Source organism: Colobus angolensis, unplaced genomic scaffold, assembly GCF_000951035.1.
Source record: "Colobus angolensis palliatus isolate OR3802 unplaced genomic scaffold, Cang.pa_1.0 Scaffold228, whole genome shotgun sequence".
NCBI lineage: Eukaryota > Metazoa > Chordata > Mammalia > Primates > Cercopithecidae > Colobus > Colobus angolensis.
The window spans coordinates 2,886,719-2,905,773 of NW_012115466.1; the positions used below are offsets into that span (position 1 = coordinate 2,886,719).

The following is a 19,055-nucleotide window of genomic DNA, read 5'->3' on the forward strand; positions in this document are numbered from 1 at the left end:
AATCACCTTCAGTATTGTAACATATTTTTTTCCAGGGTTGAGCCTGTCACACCAGTGGTTAAAATGTTGAAATACTGTCACGCTGTTTAGAAAATAGCCACTGTCTTGAACCTCCTGATAGCTTCCGATATACTAGTCATCTTGGTCTCTGCCTGGAGGTACTTTCCAGATCTCCCAGATATAGCAACTGAAAAATTTACATGTAACCTTATGGGGGTCTCCTTATGAAAGATCAGCCCTTGTTCTGCCCCTGTCATTAAATGTTTTGAAAATAGACCCTGTCATTTGAGACATATTTAATGTAAAGATTCCTCTCTGTTCTTTGGTAAGTACATAATAGATAAGTATGATAGAACAGACGAACTTGACAATATATCGAGTTTCTTTTTATTTTAACTCTTTAAATTGATTTTTTTTGTAAAGATCTTATTCATTTTAGTCATGTTAGTATGATCTACCTGATACGAAAGCAATAATCATGATTTGCTAATTCTATTAGTTTTCCATGAGAGAGGAAAAGTAATTAGAGAACACAGAGATAATAAAGAGAATATGACTAAAGGTCATATTTAATACAGGCAGTTACTGCTTATTGTGTGACTTTAGTTAACACCCATACTTCACTCCCAAGTTACTGCTTATGTTGCTTATTGACTTTTGCAGTGGAATAAGCAAGGCAGCACCCACTCACTGAGGACAGGGATTGTGCTTATCTTCTCTATCATTGTACACCTTGCACTTAGCAGGTTTTCAAGAGTATTGCTAAATGAGAGAATGAATGAGACAGATGCAGGCTAGGCACAACAACTATTTTTATTTTTATTTTTTGAAACACAGTCTCGCTCTGCCGCCCACGCTGGATTGCAGTGGTGCAATCTTGACTCACCACAACCTCCACCTCCCAAGTTGAAGTCATTCTCCTGCCTCGGACTCCCAAGTAGCTGGGATTACAGGCATGCACTACCACGCACGGCTAATTTTTGTATTGTTAGTAGATACGGGCTTTCACCATGTTGGCCAGGCTGGTCTCAAATTCCTGATCCCAAATGATACCCCCACCTCAGCCTCACAAAGGGCTGGGATTACAGGTGTGAGCCACCGCGCCCTGCCCAGTAATTCTTAAAGAAAGGAGAGCCCCGAGAAAATATTTGGGAAGCCCTCCTATTAGGAAAAATAAAACATAATTGCATATATAGCATGATTTTAAAACAATGTGCCAAAAATAGAAACAGATATAGAATTTAAGTATGCCACAATAATGTCATTTTTTTCTAGTCCTTTAAAAATCCTCTTCCAATTTTTGGTGTAATGAACAGCATACATTGCTTTTATGATTAAATAAACTAACATTGAGAACCTAAGTAAAACAGAAATGACTCAGTTGTCTTCTATAACAACCACTCATATCAGACTTCTGTCATTATTTTCCCCTCAGTGTTTTAGTAGAAAGGAGGGAAGAAATTAAGGAAAAATGGGGAATGAGAAAAGGAAAAGAAGCAAAGAATGTGTGAATGACAGGGCTACATTTAAGACTTACTCTTCAAATCCTCACCCCCACCCATGTGGGGGAGGGGGAGTTTAATGTTTACAGGCAGAAATAGCTATTCTTGAAAAGAATAATCAATTGAATGATTTTGAATGCTTACTATAGAATAATATATAAAATACAATAGACTATAACTCAGCAATTAAAATGGAAACATGGATGAATCTCAAAAGCATCATGCTAAATGAAAGAAGCCAGATTAAAAAAGCTGCTTCCTGTGTAATTCCATGTTCATCACATTCTTGAAAAGTTGAAACCCTAGGAACAGAAATGAGATCAGTGATTGTTAGAGAGCGGTTGGGGAGAGTGGTTTAATTACAAAGGTGAGGAGGCAGTTTTGAGGGTGATGGAAATATTCTGTATCTTGATTATAGTGGTTGTAACATTCATCATGTATCATACACACATCACCTTAAAATGGTAAATTTTACTGTATGTAAAATATGCCTCAATAAACAACAAAAAATCTGTAAATAAACGAATGTACATACTGCAAAATGTTAAGAGTGGCATTCTGTAGATGGGAGTAGTGCTTGTTCATTTTTATAACTTCTTTCAGTATTCTGTATAACTTTTTAAATAAATAAAAATTAATAAAAGTTTTTTGAGGGAAACAAATAAAAAAAAAAACTTCCCTGGACAGCAAGTTTCTAAATATTAAAAAATTACCTTTTATTACTAAAGCAATTCATGATCATTACAGAGAAAAATGTGCAGGCAAGGGAAAAAAAAAAGTCCCATCATTTTATCTGTCAAGAAATAGTTAATGTCAACTTATTGGGGTGTCTAGACCCTTTTACTTGGGTTTATGAACATACATACATACACTTACAAAGTAAAACCACATCATAAATGCTTCTTTGCAATCTCTTTCCATTTGCTTATCAGTACATAATAAACATTTGTCTATGTTGACAAATACAATTTTATATAATTTAAATCACCATATACTGTTAAATATACATATATATATAATATAAATACTACTATATAGACAGGCATAAATGTTGTTTAACCAATCCCTGTTAGTTAAATGACTGTTGGTCATATAACAATTGTTAATTGTTAATTTGTTAATTACAATAATTTTAAACTCTTTATAATTTTTCAATATTATATGCAATAAACATGCTTGTAGCAAAATCTCTGCAAAAATATCTATTTTCATGAAATAAATTTCCACAGGTGGAATTCCCAGGTCAAATCATTCATTTTTATGATTTTTGATAAGCCATTTTCCCTTTAGAGGAGCTAATAAGTTACAGTCTTACTAGCTATATATGGTTTTGCTTTCCTTCACTCTCACCAACAATTAATGTTATTTCTTTTTGAGCAATATTTACCGAGGTACCCAAAAATAATTTGTCAAAAACACATACTTTAATTACAAGTCAAGTTAAACCTATTTCTGTATGATTCTGGCTATTTGCATATTTTTTTGAGAATTACTTGCTTGTGAAAAACTATTTTTAAGATTTCTGGGCCACTTATCCATCTACAACAATATATTGGTTGTCACTTTTTTGAAAGTAAAACATTGGAATTGGGATATGGAGAGAAGTAGGACAAGGTCTGTGAACATCTAAGAAAGTTCAGTTTACCAGCGGGATGGCCAAAAATTTCCATCTTAAGTGCTACCTCCAATTAACTGGGAAAGAACAGCTGTCTAGGGAGGGACTGTGAGGCCAGGTTCAGGGTCATTGCAAAAGTAGTTCTATGAGTGATGCTTCCACAAGCAGAAGAAAGGGATGTGGGAATCCACATTTTCTTTGTTTGTTGTTGTTGTTGTTGTTGCTAATGTGCTAACCCTCCTTTAGTGGGATAGTCAAAATTTCCTCAAAAATTCCTTCTGTAAAGATAAGTACAATAACTATTTGACTGTTTAATGTTCATGAAACCTAGTGTTTTAGATCTAAGTCAAAAAGAATATGACAGAATGGCCAGTTGTGTCTCTTCTGAGTATATTTGGTAATATGTTTTGACCCCTTTTATAATCAATATAGAACATGAATTTGTCTATAGCTGATGGCCTATAATGAAGCAACAGGGTATAATCATACCTTATTTTTGGCTAGAGTTGATTACTTACCCACAGCCCTGAAGGGATAGAGCCCAATATGTGATTTAGCTCCCTCTTCCATTGTCTGCCTGCAATGGTTTGACCTGAGGTAGAAACACTTGTTCAATGTTGTCAAATTTGGTCCCTGGCGCCATCTGTCACTGGCCATCTTAGAGCTCTTCATTTAGAAATAAAGACACTTAATTTCAGAAATTATCTATTTTTGGATTTCCAGTGAAGTTGGCATAAAAAAAAAAAAAAAAAGACAATGCCTAAACCAAACCAAATGAGAAGTGTTCCTCTGCATTGTTAACTACATTTTGAACATGCTGAGGTTGGGGTTGTCTAAAATGTTTAGAAAAAGTATGTTACTCTGGAAGGATTGCATTTTTAAAAATACATTCAAAGACAAGCCTGCATAAAAGGGATGAAGCCTACTGTCTCTGGGATATCTGCTTCAGCTGGTGGAAGATTGTGCCTTGGCACACGCAAAAGTATTTAGTCCTGCTCACTACCTCTTATGGTTTGAGATAGCTTAAGATATAGAATGATGACTACATGGGGGTCTAATTCCTGAAAAATGGGGTCAAGTTTTAGGCCAAGATTTCCTGACATTGAGCTTCAACTATCCCTGACTTCTCTTTCTCAAATATCTATATGTGATAGGCTGGGGGGTCCTTTGCCACGCTAAACCATGTAACCACCTTGCTCAGGGTTTAGCAACTTTATAAGCCTTTTGACGGAAACTGTGTACAAAAAAGGAGCAGACAGTCAGAGAAAATGTAGATGAGGGTGGGCAAAAGAGGGAATATTGTGCACAGACTCCAGGTTCCACTGTACTCCTTTTACTTGAACTGGGTAAGATTTTTCTCCCTTTCTTTGATAAGGCTTCTGTTACTTGAAAATATATCAGTCATAACCAAGAGAGGTAAAAATTCATTAGTATGGAAAGCAATTCAGAAATTTGGTTCCAACCTTGACACTAAATAGCTACGTGACAACTTATATAAATTTTCTATGCCTTGGTTTCATCATCCACAGAATGCGAAGATTGAATTATATTGTTCCCAAAGATCCTTTCTGCTCTAAATGAAAAACCATGTCGTCTAACCCAATGATTTTGTTAAATGTTTATAAAGACACATTAATTGCATTTTAAAATATAGGGCCATATATGAAATCTACTTTTAAACTATTGGTGAGGAATATATTCTCCCCCAAAATCATCAAATTTTCTATTGTTAAAAAAACCTTAAAATAGTGTTATGATGTGGTTTATGAGAATATATAGTATGAATATTTTAATTTTGCATTTAACTTCTTTTAGCCACAATATAAAGAAAACTGAAATATTTAGAATCTACACATTAAAATTCTTCCAGGTAAATAAGCTATTCCTTTCTTCCTTTTCAGCTCTAATTTAATATTATACTAGAAAATGCTAATTTTATTTTTCAAAACTATTTCACAGTATGTATAGCCTCTGTCTCTCATATATATATATATATATATATATATATATATATAGTTAGAATGTGAAAGTAAGTATTAAGCCAGTTTGTTCTTGAAATTTGATACACAATACATTTAATTCAATGTGCTATGCTCTCTCTTTATCCTTCTGTGAAAATATATAATTAAAAATAGGTTTATTTTATTTTGATTTTTGTTTTGTTTTGTTATCTAAGAGTAGAGATGAAGAAAGTGGCGGAGACTAGCCCAATGAAGTTTGAATGCGTAATTTTATCTTGCAGACATATTTTTATAAATAAAATATTTTTGGCCAACTGCAAGGTGGCTGATTCCATATTTCTTGCAGGGCACTATACTAACACATTCTTTTGATGTATAGTATATAAACCTATAGGTCTTATGAATTGCCAAATAATCAGCTCTGAAATAAACAGTACTAGCAATATACGGGCAGGACATGGCAGTAACATTTTGTTATTCAAGGAAAATAAATGCCACGAAGGTAAGAGAGAAAGGACACTTTTCACTTTTCTTTTTATATATATATATTTTTGAGACGGAGTCTCGCTCTGTTGCACAGGCTGGAGTGCAGTGGCACAATCTTGGCTCACTGTAGCCTCCGTCTCCCGGGTTCAAACATTCTCCTGCCTCAGCCTTCCGAGTAGCTGGAACTACAGGTGTGCCACCACTCCCGGCTAATTTTTTATTTTTAGTAGACACGTGGTTTTACCATGTTGGCCAGGATGGTCTTGATCTCCTGACCTCATGATCCGCTTGCCTCAGCCTCCCAAAGTGCTGGGGTTACAGGTGTGAGCCACCGTGCCCGACCCACTTTTCTGATTCCTGCTACCCAACTTCTCTTCTTATTAACCTCTATTGTTGCTTTTAACCAAAACATATTTTCTCGTCCAGAAGGAGGATGCTGTTATTGTCATTTGGGCAGTCTACTTATTCACAGTGTCTAGCAAGGGAATAGTAGTTGAATTCCACTGGTAGGATTTCATCCATTCACAGATGCTCCTAAATTGTCTACTCATCCTTTTGAGTCACTAAAATGTTATCTTGATCTTTTAATTTTGCTGGTCAGAATATATGGCATCCTGAACTACCACTTGGATATCAAGAAGCAAAGGAAAAAGCTTGTATTTTTTTCCCCATCATTTAGCTTCTTCAAAACATTGGTCCAGCACAAGGAATGTTCACCTGGCCTCTATCACTAGAAAAGCTTTCTGAATCTTCGTGTAGATAACAAGAGTGAATACGTAACAAAAACAAGACCTTAGTTTTACGGAAACATTTAAGTCTCACTGTTATGGACTGAATTGTGTTCCCTCGAAATGCATATGTTGAAGTCCTAACCTCTAGTATATTTCAGAATGTGACTGTATTTGGAAATAGGACCTTTACAGAAGTAATTAAGGTTAAATGACGTCGAATGGGTGGGTCCTAACGCAATATGACTCAGGTACTCAGAAGCAAATGAAGAGACAACAGAGATGCGTGGGCACAGAATCAAAAGGCCATACGAGGACACACTGAGACTAGGAGAAAGACCTTAGGAGAAACCAAACCTATCAGCCTTGATCTTGGACTTCTAGACTCCAAACTGTGAGAAAATAATTTTTTGTAGTTTAAGTCGCCCAGTCTATGGTATTTTGCTATAGCAGCCCTAGAAACTAATAAACCCACATGAGGCAAATATCTGCCAAACTATACAAATATTTAGAAACATTATTGTGGTTACGATCTAGGTCTTTGAGTCAACTTTAGGTCGAATTATCAAGTACTTAACTGTGTATCTCCTATGTACCAGGCACTATCTCTTATTTGTTGATTTTTGCTCAGATCATTTGATATAAGTTATTATAGTTCTCTTTATCCAGTCACTGAAATTGTGCTTCATGGAGGTTAAGGGAATGGCCCAGGGTCAGAGCTAATAAGTGGTAATGGCAGGAATCAAACTTGAGTTTTCCGAATTCAAGTCTGGTAATCTTTTCACTAAAAGTATGCCTTTCCTTTTAATTATACGTCCATCCTTTACAAATAGACTGGCTAAAGGGTGAATTTATAAAACAATCAGATGCTTCTTACTGTGATCTGCTTTCTAAGAAGACACTGAAATCAATACTGTGAGAGTTATATGTCTGTTTATTTAGATTGTTAAAAAAAAAAAAAGACCTGGATTTTTGCAAAGCCCTGTCATAGGGATTAATGTGTATAGAAACAATAGATTGGGACATTTTAGATTAAAATTTCATAAGTATAATAACATAAAAATAAACTTAAAAACATGAACCTGATACCTCATAGTACATTCTTATGTATTCAAATTAAATAGGTCTGGCATATGTGAAAAATACAAATATTGGACACATAATATATAATCACTTCTTAAGCAGATATTTTTACTTCTGAAGCTCAAATATTATGTTATCCTTTCTTTACAGATTGTTTTTCTATTAATAGATTTGCCATCTGGCCCTTTACTTATGTATTGTGTTGTAAGAATGTCACTAAAAATGCTTGTAAGATTCCAGTTTCTCTGTTATATTTCAGAAATATACTCACTTTCCTTTGTTAGTTAAAAAAAATCATTCCTATTATGATTAAGGAAAATTCACTGTAATCAGACTGAGTATATCCAAGGCATAATCACATCATTCTTCTTCGAATTCACTGAACACCTTTAATTGGGATTTCAAATTGCTTTACTTGATGTATCTAAAGTTATTTAAATAATTCTAGCAAGATTAATAAGAAGCAATGACCTCCTGCTTTTGTAAAGGAAAAAAAGAAACTTGAAGTTATTTAGAAAGTTAGGGCTGCTGCAGAGTTCTGAATATAATCTTCAGCTTTCATCATAATTCAGGAAGGAGGAAGGAAGGAAGGAAGGAAGGAAGGGAGGGAGGGAGGGAGGGAGGAAGGGAGGGACAAAGGGAGGGAGGGAAGGAGGGAGGAAAGAGTGGGGGTAAGGGAGGAAGGAAGGGAGCATTTCCTGTTTCATAAGATATACTGATTCCACCTTAAACTAATTTTCCACTGTGGCCTCATAATAACACTGTGAAATTATTCTTATTTTACAAATGAAGCAACCATGATGTAAGGATCACAAGATCAAGACCACATAGATAATAGATTTCAGACTGGAAACGAATGAACAGAAATGTGTCTTCATATGATATTTTCCTGTACTTTTCCCCCAATAAGTCACATTGCTTCCAAATAATGAAAAATAGCAATGCAATTTTATAGATTTCTTTTTAAAATTCATATAATGTTATTTGACAATTTTTGCAATGGTTGTGGCATGGAAGAAGCCCAATCTTAAAAAAAAAAAAAAAAAATCCATGTTCTAGATTGAGTATATAATTCCAGAGTGGGGACCAGAAAGTATTTTCCTAATTTCTTTTATTTTCAGAAAGAAGTATCCAAGGAACTGAAAACATAGTGGCACAGGGTCTTTCCCCTGTTAAGGTGGTTTATGAACTGAAAAGAATAAAGAGCATCCATCTTTAATAAGTTTTCTAACATGATTCCACTCCTCACAGCCAGTATTGGGGGGAAACATACAAACCTTATTAGTAAATATATTGTTAATATTATCAACTGCGTGCACTTTTTTTTCATCTGTAGGCATGCTGCTGCTTTTGAACCAAACAAATTATACTCAAAAGGAACAGAAAATAATATTAGTACTATATGTTAAAAATTAAGTCATAAAGACAGTAAGTTGCTGATTTACCAACTTGCTATTTATTTTTAGTGCTTATATATGTAATTGTATGAGACAGAGAGGAAGAGATGGGGGTGAGGACATAAAAAATGACCCCATATAGTGACATGCATGAACCTCTGGGATTATAGATTTTTTTTCATTGAATAAGCAAGATCAAATAAAAAGTATAGAGTTCTTCATCATTTAGTCTGTGAAAATTTACTATATTTAAATTTTTTATTAAGCTACCAATATTCTTAACTAAGAGTATATATAATAAAGACATAATACATGGGAGAAAAACTCATAGATAATAACTAATAAGAATAAAACATCTCTAAAGGTAATAAAATACCAGAAATTAGCTATTGGTTAGGTTTAGTGACATACATAATTTTCTGATTTGTCAATGTGTATAAGAATCAACATGTAATACTTCTATTTTTACTGCCTTCAAAATTGTCTTTAAAACTGAAATGCTAAACTGAGCTTCCAATTTTCTTACATATAAAAGAAAAAAATGGTGACTAAATGTATATTTGATGTTCAATGTCTTTGTAATTTATAGCATTATGAATCATCCTATGAAGATAAAGAAAACAATAAAGTCAGCTTTTGGCAATATTTGCTTTAAATAAATGTTTATATATAATTCTCCTCCAAGGCTGGTGGGTATAAAAGGAATGTATGAGGAAAAAAAACAAATGAATATTATCATTAAAGGCATATGTCAAATCACTTTTGAAATTTTATCATAAAAACTTCAAATCTTACACCATTTGTAAGTTCCATACGATATTATAAGCTACTAGTAGTACATTGTGAATATGTCTAATTGTCTTTCTTTTGTTTGGCCTGCCAGCAACATTAGCAGATGAAAAAACACTGGACTAACAGTAAGGATCTTGTCCTGAACCAGCCATTAGGAGAGACACGCAGGGCATGACACTGAAAAGCTCTGAAGTTCTTTCATAAAAATAGATGACATTTGCCCTGCCAAACACACAAACTGACTAGCAGATCCAAAGGAGGTAATATGTTACCTTTAGATTTTCAGAAGCATAAAACGCTACATAACATGCAAGTTATTTTTTCCTCCTTATTTTATTATTAATCAATTTATTTACTCTGGTGGTTATGTTAAATAAGAGGAAGAGGGAAACAAGATTGAGAATTGAGGGTATGTGATTTCTTTGCATTTGTCTAGGGTGGGGAGAAGTGTATCAGGGAAGCTGAAAAAAACAGTTATCCTGAAAAAAAAAGTTTCTTGATATAAAAATAACAAAATTGTATGAGTTTATTTTCTAAAGTCAATATTCATATAACTTTAAGCTACTCTTCTGTTGTCATTCATATATTACCAGGCTTAGGTTTTCATTGTTTGTTAGATTGGAAGAACCATGAGTCCTAAGGTCTTCCAGTTCTTCTGTAATTTTTTTTTAAACCACACTATTTTTTTTTTACACTTTTATAATTTATTGCTTGTCTTTTAAAGATAGGATAATGGGCTGGGTGCAGTGGCTCATGCCTGTGATCCCAGCACTTTGGTAGGCCAAGGCAGGTGGATTATCTGAAGTCAGGAGTTTGAGACCAGCCTGGCCAACACGGTAAAACCCTGTCTCTACTAAAAATACAAAAATTAACTGGACATGGTGATGTGAGCCTGTAATCCCAGCTACTCAGGAGGCTGAGGTAGGAGAATCACTTGAACCCGGGAGGCGGACGCTACTGTGAGTTGAGATTGTGCCATTCCACTCCAGACTGGGCTGACTCAAAAAAAGAAAAACAAAAAAAGATAAACGATTTATTAAATTTTCCTTACCAATCAGGGAAATAACTTTGTTACTTTATTATTCATTTTTTCTTCATTAAAAAAGAGAACTACTTCACAGAGATGTAATTTCTCAACCCCTCTTGAAATTAATGTATTTAATTGTATAATTATATAGGATGAGTACAGACACAAACAGCTAAGGGATATTTTCACTCCTAGGCATGCTCAAGGATTCATATATATGCCCATGAATTATTGCTAGCTTCTTTTATCAGGGTGCAAATCGGATGCCTAGTTCATGTACAGAATTCAATTAAGAATAGAAAGAATTTCACTAATTGGAAAGTTTTACGTTGGCAAAGAAGGATCAGAGTGCATATCACTTGTCTGTATGGTTTATAGATTACCAGTTGCCTTTGCAATCCTGTCAGGCAGAAATTGATAAAATCTTTTAACAGTACAAACCCATCAGAGGTCAAAATTAGAGATTCCACTTCCCTAGTCCAGAAAGGCATCCCTCTTCCATCTGGGGTGAATAAATAAGTTACCCACATGTATATTGTCATTCAAATCCTAGATATTATTTAAAGAGATAAGACAACAAAAGTCCATTCTGACTCTAACTTACCTTTTGAACAAGACAGTCACTGTTAAACCAACATGCTACATTTCTCATCACAGACATCTAACGGTTTATAGTTCCGAGTATTATTTCAATGGACTGTATCCCAGGTGACTTAGGCATCTAACACAAGTCCCTCCGCACCCTCAATCCCCCACCTCCTTTCCATTGCTTTGATACTGTATTAAGACAGGATGCTAGGAAGAGAATGTACCCAGTTTAACATCTGAGTGCACAGAAATGATGAAAACAGATACTTAGATGTACAGCTCTCAAGTATCCCCAATGTGATGAACAACATTAGAGAGATATTGAGCAAACAAGACACAGAACAGAAATAGGTGTGAAAAGCTGAAAGAGAAAAAAATCAACACAACTGATCTTACGGTGCACAGCTTGTTTCCATGTGGGTTTATCACAATGGCAAGCATGTCTCTCTCCTTTCATAAAAAATAGTTTTCTCTATAAAAATGTCTATCCCACCTGAACATATCTAAACCTGATTAAAACAATAATATTTAAGCAAAAATGGTGTTAAACCAGCATATCTATCTTTCATATGCATTTGTAGAATCTTTACAAGTTACTGTGCACATCAAGTGGGAGTAAAGATTTACTACACTTTGTTTTCTCTTTTAATTGAATACGTTTTGCTCGTGTTGTGATAACAGGTTTATTTGCAAGTGAAAGTAATTTGTTATAGAACAGCAGCTTTTATAAATGGAAACTTCTACAACAGAACATTGTGAGGTGTTTAAATATTAACCAGACATATTACTCACTCTTTACACTAAATTTGAGAAACTTAATACAAATTAAGTACATATTTTATTGCTAGATCTTGCTTACCAGTGCTAAGAAATCCACCATGTTCAATTCTAATTAAAAATGAAATTGAACTGCAATTCCCTGGAAACAAGGGCTGATCAGACTCAATAAGCTTTACTTAATTCATTTCAGAAACAAAATAATTGAATTGCTCATAGACAAAGACAAAATAAATGCTTACATTGTTAAAGAAGTATATGCCTCTGAATCTTTTGTAATTTTGTTATATTTTCAAACATTCACAGCTGATTGCATGTTTCATATTTATGTCTCAAAATATTCAAGGGTACAAGAATATTCCGGACACCTTTATTTTTATTATTCTCAATTTCTTTTTTCTTTTTCTTTTTTTTTTTTTTTTGAGACGGAGTCTCGCTCTGTCGCCCGGGCTGGAGTGCAGTGGCCGGTTCTCAGCTCACTGAAAGCTCCGCCTCCCGGGTTTATGCCATTCTCCTGCCTCAGACTCCGAGTAGCTGGGCCTACAGGCGCCCGCCACCTCGCCCGGCTAGTTTTTTGTATTTTTTTTACTAGAGACGGGGTTTCACCGTGTTAGCCAGGATGGTCTCGATCTCCTGACCTCGTGATCCGCCCGTCTCGGCCTCCCGAAGTGCTGGGATTACAGGCTTGAGCCACCGCGCCCGGCCTATTCTCAATTTCTATACATATACCTACCAGGACTGCACCATATATAACATACATTAACATTTAAAAATTTAAATAGGTATAGAACTACTATTACATTTCATTATAATTTATTTTTCTAATTGAACAGTACTTTTAAAAAGGACATTCCCAAAGACTTGACTTATTTAATTGTTACAACTACTACAGGGGATTTTTAAGATGACTCATTATTTTTCTTATTTGTATATATATTTTTAAATTTAATAAATTGTCATCCTGGGAGGGGTTGTGATTTTTCTATGGTTATGGATCTCTTAATAGTGACAATAGAATACTGGTTTTAAATAAATTTTAAAATGGAAAAATAACCTTAACAGGAATTAAGAGTATACTATTGGGCAAAAAGCGAGCAAATCTTCCTGTCTTTGCATTTCCAATTCTTGTATATGAGGATTCAGACTGAGATCACAGTGGGCCTACCACAAGTCTGAGAAATCTGTAGATTCCATATGGAATGGCTTCATTTTCAGAAAGAAATGTTCCTTGGATACAAAGTTGGATTAAGGGGTGATTATTCTAGAATAGTCCTATATAGTATCTCTAAGAAGCTCTAGAGTTACAGGTTGGACTACAGTGGCACGATCTTGGTTCACTGCAACCTCCTCCTCACGGGTTTAAGCGATTCTCCTGCCTCAGTCTCCCGAGTAGCTAGGACTACAGGCATGCGCCACCACACACGGATAACTTTTTTTTTTTTTTTAAGTAAAGAAGGGGTTTCACCATGCTGGTCAAGATGGTCTGGATCTCCTGATCTCATGATCCGCCTGCCTCGTGATCCACCCGCCTTGGCCCCTCAAAGTGCTGGTATTACAGGCGTGAGCCACAGAGTCTGGCTGCTCTGTACTTTTATATAAGAACACAGACTGAGATCATTGGAGGTGCCTGGAGACAAAATGAGTATGGATTCTTTTTCAGAAAATAAGTGTCTATGTAGGAGGAATGTCCACCTGTCAAGGGCTTCATGGAAGTCACTTTGGCACTCGGTAGTAGTTTTATCTAGGTACATTTTTCTAGGTATCTGCCTTATATAGGTAAAATAAATAAGATAAATGAGAAATATACAATAATACTTTGCAAAAGGAATATGTAAAATAGCATTATTTTCATCATTAATGTAGCAATGTACTTTTAACCAAAGGATCTCAAAAATGTTTAAGAAAATAAAAAAAGTGTGTCTAATAATGTTGGATGGGCACGTAAAATCAGAAAATAGAAGAAAACCCCAAAACCATGAGGTAAATATTTTAATGAACATTGAGTAAGCTTGAAGAAAAATAAAAATTGAGTAAGCTTGAAAAAATAAAAATAAAAATATAAAAATTTTTACACGAAAAGAAAATAGATAAATTATTGTATAGAAATCAAAGATGTTCGAATTGGAGAATTGGAGAAAGAGAATGAAACCCTAGCAATACATTTTTTATAAAAATATCTTAAAACGAAATAAAGATTTGTGAAAATAAGCAAATAGACACCAGCAAATTAAAAAGAGAGAAACAAATTCATATAAAAATCTTAAAAGCAATAAAGATTGAAGGTGCATATTATATAATGAATAAACATTGAAGAATAGATAAAGAATGTGCCATAAACCTGAAAGCACTAAACAAACCTAAAGGCAAAGTAAACATGTATTTGAAATTCAAGATAGAATTCACAAATAGCATTACATAAGAGATTTATGTATTTCAGAATTGGACAAATTCTGAAAGTCAAAATTGTAAGAACATACAGGAATTTGACAGTTTAATAATAAAGTTCAATTAGAGAGAGAATTACATTCCTTGGAGAACACATACACACACATACACAAACACACACACACCATATAAGCATTTTACAAAATATTCCACACATGTGGCCACAAGGAGAATCTTTTAAAAAGTATAATAACTAGACTCTTATTGACCATATTATTTACCTATTTAACATATCCAATCAGAACTTAATAAAATAATGAAGACAATTAATTGATTTTCAAATAACTTTGTATCACAGAGTAAATCAAAAGCATCTAGAGTGCAATGAAAAGTGAAATATGTAACAATGAAACTTTTGGAATAAAGTGGAACCTATGTTTATAGTTTAGTTCATGTATAGTTTACACAGGAACTTAATTCTCATTTTAAGAAATTAGAAAAACCAGTTCAAATTTAAGTATGATAAAGGAATTATTTAATATAAAAGCAGAAAATAAAGTAGAAAATAAAAGAGAAAAGCATGTAATTTCAAAATTTATGAGTCTGAAAAGTATTTGCACATTATATTGCAGCATTAAGAATGGAACAAATTCATCACAACTGACAGCTAGCTGAAGGTTGCAGCATCTGGATAAACTAAATATTTCCAAAGTAGTTTGACCATGTCCCTAGACTCAAATCAGACAAAATATCCAGCTGCATCTCATCTGGCAGTTGCCGAGCACACCCTGCAAGTTGAAATGAGCACTGGCTTCATGGCGAAACAAAAGAGGAGACTGCCACAGGAAAGGCCTTTAATAACGCCAGCAAGAGGCAGAAACAATGCCAAATTAATATAGAAATGAGTAGAGGCATGTGTCGTTTTGTCTCAATTATAAAAACCAAATCTGCAAAGAAAAGAGTCATGCCAGACTTGCATAGAGGGTTTCAATTATTGAATAGTTAGGTTATAAGCTTGTGGACATACATACATAGCCGTAACTTCTCCAGATAGAAGATAATGGAAAAGAAAGAAGGGTCAGTCAGTATGTTCCTTATGTGGATAGTTGAAAAGAAGGAGAGTATCCACTAATAAATTCATTTACACATATCCAAAAGCTCATGATTCCTGATTATAATGGACACTGATGTGAAATAAACCAGACAGATAACTCGCATGGAGTGGTATTTCTCTTCCCTTTCTCTTTTCTCTTGTCTGGAACAAATAATGATACTTTTTCATTCTTTAACTCACAATGATGAATTTGTCTTGAAATTATCAAAATTAAATAAGACTAAGAAAATCACCATTTGGATTGGGTTGTATAGGTCTTTTACCTTTCTCTCATTTTCATGTGGAAAAAAAGTCCTAATTTATGAAACTATCCACTCCCTTCGCATTACTAACATAATTTTTCAAGGATTTCAGGCACAGAATGAAAAGTCCCATGTTAAACCACAGGCTGCTGTCCACTGCTGTCCTATTGGCTTTGTAACTAACATCTAGAAAGGACTCTAGTAAAGTAAGGCAATTGATAAATTGTGAAATCAAATGGATGAAAAGTCACATCATTTCAGACTTGTAAATTTTTTTCACAGAAACTGCTATAAAATGTATTTCTAATCTGTGAAAAATGTGAGAATCATTGTTATCATCTAGTTTCTCTGGTAGTATGCTCCATAAGGAGAATGGAAATGAGAATGGAGGCCAAACCAACAATTCTGCAAGTAACACTATGTGGGGTAGTTTAAGAGAAATATGATAACTGAATTCTTATACAAAATCTTGAAACTAATAATATATAACCATGAGATTATCTAATATAAGGACTCATGCCAGATGTAGCTATTCATTTTAGGAATAAGAAAGTACAAAATCAGATTAAGATCAGAAATATGGGAAAATATTTTTTTTGGTGGCACACTCCTTGTTAAAACTATGCAAATCTCAAAAACTTCTTAAAGTATGAAGCTACTAGTTTCAGTAGTCTTAAAAATTATATGATTTTTATACGACTTAATTATTGGTAATTCCTAAGATTTTATCCTTGGAAATGACCACCATTTGTTGAATATCTGTCTATATCCTGACACATACTCTACAGTTGAATCTACACAACAACGGTAAAAGACAGGTGTTATCAATTCCCTTTTGCCAATGGTTTCTGGGGCCAAAAATTTAAGTAACTTGTCTAATCAATCAGCATAAAGTAGTGGGGCTGAAAACAAACAAAACTACCTCTGTTTTCAAATCTCATGTCTTTTCAGTCATGCCATGTGTATGTTATGTGTATGTTAAATGTATTTCCCCAAAATGATTTTCACCTAAAGCCATACCTACAGATCATTCTTTGTACCTGTCAATGTCTTTTATTACCAATGTTTATTGCTTTAAATATTTCCTTTCAAGTGATCATTGAAACATTAATCTTCTCTTTCTCTTGATCTCCTTTAATTTTCTTATATCCTTTCAATCCTTAACTCTACTCACAAATCTTTATTAAAAAAAATATATACACACACATACACACACACATATATACACACACATGTTTAGACAGGTGGATACACACACATGCAGATACATTTACATTTGTGACTGCATTTAAATTGAGTAAGTACCAGACTTATTGCCCCAGTACTTATAAAATATCTCTCTACTACATATTATTTTTATCATACAGAACTATACTAGAAAATAGCATTTTCTAACACACATTATTATTTTAGAAAATCTCATGTTAAAGTAGAAGGTATTTTAAGTAATACAGCATATTTAATATATTTTAAAATCTATCTTTACCTTTCCACAATGTCTGTTCTATGAATTTAGCCTACATAGGGAGATGAATGAATGTACTATTTGCATTTCCTCAAAGAAAGCATATATTAACTACTCCATATTTCAAATGGTATGAAAAGTTTATTGAAAAAGTTTACTAGGGTGTCAGATGAATCATAATTATTATTGTAAAATCCCTTAAGCCCCAACTGGACTACTACTAATTAGGGTGGACAAATAATAATGATCTAAAAGTGAATCCACTGAAACACATATGTCAGTGAGACAAATGTTTGCCTTTGATTTATTCTTACCCATCATCCACCCTAAAAATTCATTAATTTTCATCCTCTTTCTGTATGTATTACTTAATTCCTATGGAATTATATAGCCCAAACTATAATGCTTTGACTATTGTAATAACTTAGGCTCAGCAGAAAGATTCTTAACAGAGAATTATAGCTCGGATAACTCAGAGTACCTACATAATTACTCACATTTAAACATGAGAAATTATTTCTTTCTCCTCTTACCTTAAGATCAATTACTGCTTTCTGCATCACCATGATCAAATTCATTCTATGCTTTATCTTCTTAAACTAAATTAAACCATCCCTCATGCCTCTGGCTAACAGCTGGCCAGTTACAAGAGCAGATTTAATTAGTTAATGGTGCCCCCAACTGGAAGGGCAACTGAGTTTATCATATATGCATATCTCTCTTGTGTTTTGTCTCCCTCTGGGTTCTAAGCAAATAGCTTCATATCCTCAGACTGTGGAAGCATCAAAATTATTGAGTAATCCACAACGAATATCCACTGTTACTGGTGTTACAGTTTAGAGATAGATCCAATTCTTCACTTAACAAAAGGGGAGGATTATTTTGATCCAGTAGAATTTCATCATTCACATTCTTTCTGGTATACATCAGTAGTTATCAATCCTGCCAAAATTCTGTATTTCCATAATTATTTTCTTTCTATTTCTCTTCTGCACCCATTCTCATTACATCAATGGACTAAATCACAGCTAATTGACTATGCTTCAGTATGAGTGTTCATATTCAGTGATTCAGAAATGTGTAATACAGAAATTGAAATTAACAATATTTTAAGAATGCAAAACAGAAAAGATAGCTGCATGCGTTTTTGTAGTATTTATTTATTTATTTATTGTACTTCAAGTTCTGGGATAAATGTGCAGAAAGTGCAGGTTTGTTACACAGGTATACATGTGCCATAGTGGTTTGCTGCACCTATCAACCCGTCATCTACATTAGGTATTTCTCCTGATGCTATCCCTGTCGGGGGGTTTGGGGACAAGGGGAGGGATAGCAAAATCTCTGGGACACAGCTAAAGCAGTGCTCAGAGGGAGATTTATAGCACCAAATGCCCACAGGAGAAAGCAGGAAAGATCTAACACCCTAACATCACAATTAAAAGAACTCGAGAAGCAAGAGTAAACAAATTCAAAAACTAGCAGAGAACAAGACATAACTAAGATCAGAGCAGAAGTGAAGGAGATAGAGACACGAAAAACCCTTCAAAAAAGCTATGAATCAGACCTGGTGCAGTGGCTCATGTCTGTAATTCCACCACTTTGGGAGGCCGAGGCCGGTGGATCACCTGAGGTCGGGAGTTTGAGACCAGCATAACCAACATGGAGAAACCCCATCTCTACTAAAAATATGAAATTAGCTGGGTGTGGTGGCACATGCCTGTAATCCCAGGTACTCAGGAGGCTGAGGCCGAGGAATTGCTTGGACCCGAGGAGGCGGAGGTTGTGGTGAGCTGAGATCGCGCCATTGCACTCTCGCCTGGGCAACAAGAGTGAAACTCTGTCTCAAAATAAAAATAAATAAATAAATAAATAAATAAATAAATAAATAAATCC

The 19,055-nt window shown here is 34.3% G+C and overlaps 1 protein-coding gene across 1 annotated transcript in view; it reads right to left on the reverse strand.

Moving 5' to 3' along the window:
* The window catches only part of NAALADL2 (N-acetylated alpha-linked acidic dipeptidase-like 2), a 733,398-nt gene that overhangs the window by 506,930 nt on the left and 207,413 nt on the right, over positions 1 to 19,055 (reverse strand). The window lies entirely within an intron of this gene.